Below are 6594 nucleotides of genomic sequence, written 5' to 3' on the forward strand. Positions count from 1 at the left end.
ATCTTTAATGATCCCTTGGCTTTTCAGGGGACTACTCTTCTTGTGATCCTTGTGAGGTGAATTTCGGAGCAACATACTCATGGCAGAATAAGAGCAAGAGAAGGAAAAACAGAGCAAGAGAAGGAAGAAAGAGAAGAGAAGAGAATACCTGATCGATCTTCGGTAGAGATTATAAAGGGAGTATATCTTGAATTTAAATGCAGATTGATCCTAACCCTATCTCCTATTTATAATCATGATTTGCAGGGATGTCACCTCAATGACGTAAAGGTTGCAACGGCTAGTCCGGTTATAACGGCTAGTTATCCGGGTCGCCCGTTACAGATAGAATCAAAGCAAAATACAACTCGTTAATTTACAATAAACTCCTTGTATTTTGGGGGCAATTGTTAGGGCTGGATTTTTATAATACATGATCCTTACATGTGATCCTAACCAGTGATCCTTATTTCTTTGGCAGATAGTGATCCTCAGCAGAGTTCCAGGATCAGGATCACGGACCATCAGAGGATCCTCATGCTAACAGTTGCTTTCATTGAAATTAATGTCATTTTGCAGGAATGTCTAGCAGGATCCGCTCTTAGCATCACGATCAAAGGACGCGTCTTTACAATTATAGCATGTGCTTAATCGGAGATAGACGTTGCAAAGGATATAGAAACTTGGCATGATTTAAGGGCGACAATTTAGGCTAGATTTACTTTTATTTCTAAAGGGGTAATGAGCTGATTATTAGTCTTTTTACCTAAAATAGGTCACCTACACTTGTATATATAACACTCTTCCCCATTCGGAAGAACACACAACACAATTCTCACACGCTTAGACACTCGAAACTATAGTGATCCTTGTACTCAGCTCATTATCATCCAAAGTTGTAACTATTTTTCTTATATTGAAGTTTGGTGATCGGTAGTTGCCATCACCCGAGGTTTTTTATGCCGGAGATCATACATTGATCAAGGGCTTTTTCCTCGTATAAATCATTGTGTCTTTGCATACTTCATACTGAAGTGATCCTTTACTTTTTCAATAAACCAAGCATCATTCCCCATTTACTTAGAGTTTGGTTGCATTATCCTTGTGTGATTTTTGACCAAAACACCTATGATATAAGATATGAGCCTAGGACAGCCATCAAATCCCAAGCATTGACCGACTTTGTGGCTGATTTCAGTAGTGATTTACAAAAGGAAGCCGAATTAGAAGTCCAGCAGCTGGAGGAGACCAAGGATCATTGGATACTCTACACTGATGGATCCTCAAATGTCAAAGGCACAGGGCTTGGTATACTACTAAAATCGCCACAGGGGGACATTATACCCCATTCCATAGCTTGTGAGTTCCAAACCACTAACAATGAGGCTGAATATGAAGCCTTGATTGCTGGTTTACAAATTGCTAAGCATATGGGGATCAGGTACCTTGAGGTACATGTAGATTCATTACTAATTACAAATCATTTTAATGGATCCTATACTGTTAAAGGTCAAAGAAATCATTTTGATGAGTTGCTTGAGACAAGCAACGGTTAAGTGTGGGGATGTGACGGGTGGTCCTTTGGACAACCCTTAAGCATGTTAAAAGACGAAATAGTCCTCCACTTAATCGTGTAATTATCTTGAATTAGATAACTACGGTGCTATTGTTTCAGGTGCGGTTTAGGAGCTAAAAGATGGATTAAACGCAGCTTTGGAGGCTTTGGTGAAGAACGGGTCGAGAGTGGAACAAGAGACGAAAGAAAGAAGAAAACTCAGGTCATCACCGTAAATTACGGTCCCACCGTAATTTACGGTGGACCTGAAAAACAAAAAAGATCCCACCGTAGCACAGACTATTCTCACCGTAGCACTTTTCTGTTCACCGTAAATTATGGTGATGCCGTAGTTTACGGTGGAGTCTGCGAGCAAAATGTGTAACTGCCACTTTTAAGTTGGTTTTGGGGTGTCTTTTCGATATCTCTCATCATTGGACGGTTGTGGATGAACATTGGGGCGAATTTTGGCTACTTGCTTGGTTTGTGAACATTTCTTATCATTCGGTTTGTATTTTCGATTCGTATGAACATTAGTTTTATTATGATGATGATTCACCGAGCCATGTCCGGCTAAACTCTTCGGTGATCATCTTAGGTGAATGTTTCTTGAACTTTTGTGTGTTTAATTTCTGAATTTCTAGAATGATAACTTGCGTTGCTTGAATGTCATGGTGTATGTTTGATTGTTTGTAGTTTGTTAATCAATATTGCAATTTCTAGTCATAATCGTACGTTCTTGGTGCCGTTGGCAATCGAGATATCACGGGAAGGGTTAGGGTTGGTTATTGATTAATTGGTCATCGGGAAACAACCTCGCGTTTATCTAATCCGAGTACTTTGTTCCCTTTTATCACTTCAATCATCTATACACGAGTTATGTCTATGTAACTCTTTCTAGTTGAATTACACACAATTGTTTAAAGAAACTGAAAACTAAGGTGATCATTGTTCTCTCCTAATTTGTTTTACAACCAACTTTGATTTGAATTAGTTTTTAATTTAGTTTTCTAAATCAACAATCCAAACTCTTGAATTTTAAATTCTGCAATTTAGTCTAATATTAGTTTAAGTACAAAGCTATACAGTTGACACATCTTCCACATACTCCCTGAGTTCGATACCCTACTACCACTATCTATTGTTGTTTGGGGATTAAATTTGCGTGACCCACGACATCACGTCAAATTTTGGCGCCGCTGTCGGGGAGTAGTGCGCAACGTGTGTTAGTTTAATAGTTTTGTTTGTTATTTTCGGGTTTACGTTGGTTGTGTTTAGTGTGCAGGTACTTCAGGTGTATGCATACTAGAGGCTCTCACAGGTCATCACCGCTATCGTTTGATCCGGAAATTGAAAGAACGCTAAGACAAAACCGAGTTTTAGTGCGAGAAAACAAAATCATTGGTTCACCCACTTCACCCATCACACCGAGAAACATCATGGCTGATTCTCAGATTCCACCTACAACCAGTCAATCATCCTTTATACCTACTTCCACTCAACCATCACCAAACACTACATTACCTAATACCACCGCTGAATTCACACCATCCAATGTCACCTAACCAATCACCACTCAAACTGAGCCTACCATCACCTACAATCCATCCACCACAATCCCACCATTATCTCACTTCTTTCCCCCAACTACGGGTCAATCATCATCCACTTTCACAATTGCACCTAATTCAACTATCGTGCATACTACTTCATCTTTTAGACCACAACAACAACAGTCGGGCTTCCAGTATTCGACCATCCCATTTGGGCAGACCTCGGGAATTCAAGGAGATGGTTATGATGAGGGATTTGAAGATTATGAGGGTTATGAAGATGATGGGTACGGTTATGGAGGTTATGGTGATCAAGGGGAGTTTGGGTATTTGCAAAGTCAATCTCAAGGGATGGCAAGTGTTGGTGGAATGCCACAACAACAAATTATACCACAACACATTCGGCCAAGACCACAAGGGCCACCAATAAAACAACCTATTCCATTGCAACAAGTTCGGCCACAACATGTACAACCACAATTTCAAAGGCCGGTTCAATACCCACCGATGCCCCAACAACCAATTGCACCACAAGGGCCTATACCAAGACCAATGGGTCCTATTCGTCCAAGGGGTCGATTGGGTGTTCCAAGAAGGCATCTTAGGGAACAAGCAAGGGGAATAGAGGCACATTTCAGGCCAATCATTACTCAAAACCCTTCACCGGTGGTTATCCCTCACAACAACCAAGGGAGAACTTTTGAAGTAAGAACAAACTCGTTGCAAAGTTTACCGATGTACAAAGGGTTAGCAACGGAGGAGCCGTATTTCCATTTAGAGGCCTATGACTCAATTTGCAACACTTTTGGGAGTCAAGGTTTTTCGGCCGATGAAGCCAAGTTGGTCTTATTTCAGTTTTCTTTGGAGGATAAGGCAAAGAAGTGGTTCTACACTTTGCCTTCGGCATCTATTTACACTTGGGGGGAAATGCAACAAACTTTCTTAGACGAATTCTATACCGCCCAAAAGACCAATGATGCTAGAAAGGGGTTGAGGAGCTTCCAACAACAACATGGTGAGATGTTCCATGAAGCGTTCGAACGATTCAATATGATGATAAAGAATTGCCCTCACCATGGAATCGAATTGTGGGAGTTAATGAATGCCTTTCATTAGGGGTTGAGTGCCGAAGACGCACGCGATTTGATGTCTATCACCAGTGGGACTTTTGGAACAAACTATGAGAATGAAGATTGGGAGTTCTTGGAAAGCATGGCAACTACGTCAAAGAGAAAAGCTCAAGCTTCAAGAAGAGCCCGACCAACCACTACCCGACCGCAAGTGCACGCCATAGATGATGGTAACGTTCAAACCACTAACCAAATATATGATGTTTGTGCTTTGTGTAATGAAATAGGTCATGCGGCTGAAAATTGCCAAGGGATGTTGGACGGGCAATACGAGGAAGTCCATGCGGTTCAAGGTCAAGGTCAAGGAGGAGGTGGTAGGAACTACAACAACATGAATTCTAATACCTACCACCCCGGATTGAGGAACCATCCGAACTTTAGATATGGGAACCCTTCAAATCAAGCGAACCCAAATTTTCAAGGTAGCCAAGGTAATTTTGGTTCACGGCCATCTTACAATAACCAAGGTGGGTACCGAGGCGGAAATAACCAAGGTTATCAAAAGCATTACCAAACGGGTCAAGAACAAGGGGGGCCTTTGGGTGGAAACGAGGTGATGGAGATGCTAAAGAGCATGCAAATGGAGATGCAAAAACGGAACCAACTAGATGAAGTGCGAATGCAAAAAGATGAGGTTCGTGATAAAAGCATCCAATCACTAACAACCCAAATGGGTCAATTAGCAACCGATGTGGCGGAATTGAAGAAAGGAAAGGGTCAACTTCCAAGCGACACTAAGGTAAACCCTTCACATGGTTCGTCACGAGGTAATGTTAATATTAATCATGTTAGTGTTTTAAGAAGTGGGAAAGAATTTAAAGCCAATTTGCCATCCGAATTGGTTGAGGGGGTGGTTGAGGATATCACGGGAATTGAAAGTGATGATGAACTTTCACCGGTTAAACCAAAAGAAACAATTGTTAAAAAACCGGGTTTGGGTGAAAGTGAAAAGAATGAAAAAGTTGAGGGTGAACCGAGTCAAGTTCCATTTCCATCGGCCCTACTTGACCCGGGAAAGAAAAATTTTATTGTGTCGAGAGGTCCTCAAAAAGAGGAGATGTGGGATATGTTCAAACAAGTAAAAATAAATCTCCCACTCCTCGATGCAATAAAACAAGTCCCCGCTTATGCAAAATTCTTAAAAGAATTATGTACACAAAAAAGGCAAAACAAGAAGAAATTGCCTAAGCGGGTGGATTTGACCGGGCAAGTAAGTGCGGTGTTGAATGGAGAGCTTCCTCCTAAGCTCCAAGATCCGGGTACGCCATTGATTAATGTACAAGTTGGTAATTTTCAAATGGCTAAGGCGTTGCTAGATCTTGGAGCCGGAGTTAGCATTTTACCGGGGGGCTTATACGACCAATATGACTTTGGTCCATTAGCAAGGGTGGAGACGACGGTTGTTTTGGCCGATTTGTCTCATAAGTTGCCTCGGGGTATGGTTCAAAACGTAATTGTAAAAATTGATGAGTTTTATTACCCGGTGGACTTCTTAGTTTTGGATTACTCATCGACGGACCCTAAACAACAACAAAATATAATTTTGGGTCGGCCATTTTTAAGCACCGCACATGCTATTATTGATTGTAGATTTGGTACAGTTGATATGGCGTTTGGAAATCGAAAAATGCGTCTGAATGTTTTTACTAACAATTCTAATGCTAACGGTGTTGATGAGTGTTTCATGGCAGACATAGTAGATGGATGCAACCCGCATGAGTATGAGGAGGATGGTTTGGATATTTGCCTGTGTGACTTTTCTGAACAGGTACATGCTTATGCACTACGGGTTGAAGAGGAAGCACAAGATGCTATGGCAATGAAAGAAGGTAGACCACCATGGACCCATCAATTCGAGGGTTTACCGGTGGAGATCGATTCGGGTACAAAACCATCATTGGAGGAAGCACCAAAGTTGGAGCTCAAGGACTTGCCTAACCATTTGAAGTATGTATTCCTAGGGGATAATGACACTTTACCGGTCATTATTGCCTCTAATTTGGAGTTGGCACAAGAGCAAGCATTGATGGAGGTTTTAAAAGCGAACAAGGGTGCTATTGGATGGACGATTGCCGACCTCAAAGGAATTAGTCCATCCATTGTCATGCATAAAATCATCACGACCGAAGATGCCAAACCGACACGAGAAGCTCAAAGGCGGTTGAACCCGAACCTAAGGGAGGTAGTTAAAAAGGAGGTAATTAAATGGTTGGATGCGGGAATCATCTATCCGATTTCGGATAGCGCTTGGGTGAGTCCCACCCAAGTTGTGCCTAAGAAGGCCAGCATTCAAGTAGTCAAGGATGAAAGTGGTGAACAAATTGCCACCCGACCGGTTACCGGGTGGCGGGTGTGTATTGACTACCGAAAACTGAAT

The 6594-nt window shown here is 41.8% G+C and overlaps 1 non-coding gene across 1 annotated transcript; it reads right to left on the reverse strand.

The window, feature by feature from the left end:
- Positions 1 to 4063: 4063 nt before the first annotated feature.
- On the reverse strand, positions 4064 to 4169 carry LOC118486074. Its single transcript, XR_004877930.1, has one exon. It is a non-coding gene; the product is annotated as a small nucleolar RNA R71 (small nucleolar RNA).
- Positions 4170 to 6594: the final 2425 nt, after the last annotated feature.

This window comes from Helianthus annuus, chromosome 13 (genome assembly GCF_002127325.2).
Source record: "Helianthus annuus cultivar XRQ/B chromosome 13, HanXRQr2.0-SUNRISE, whole genome shotgun sequence".
Taxonomy (NCBI): domain Eukaryota; kingdom Viridiplantae; phylum Streptophyta; class Magnoliopsida; order Asterales; family Asteraceae; genus Helianthus; species Helianthus annuus.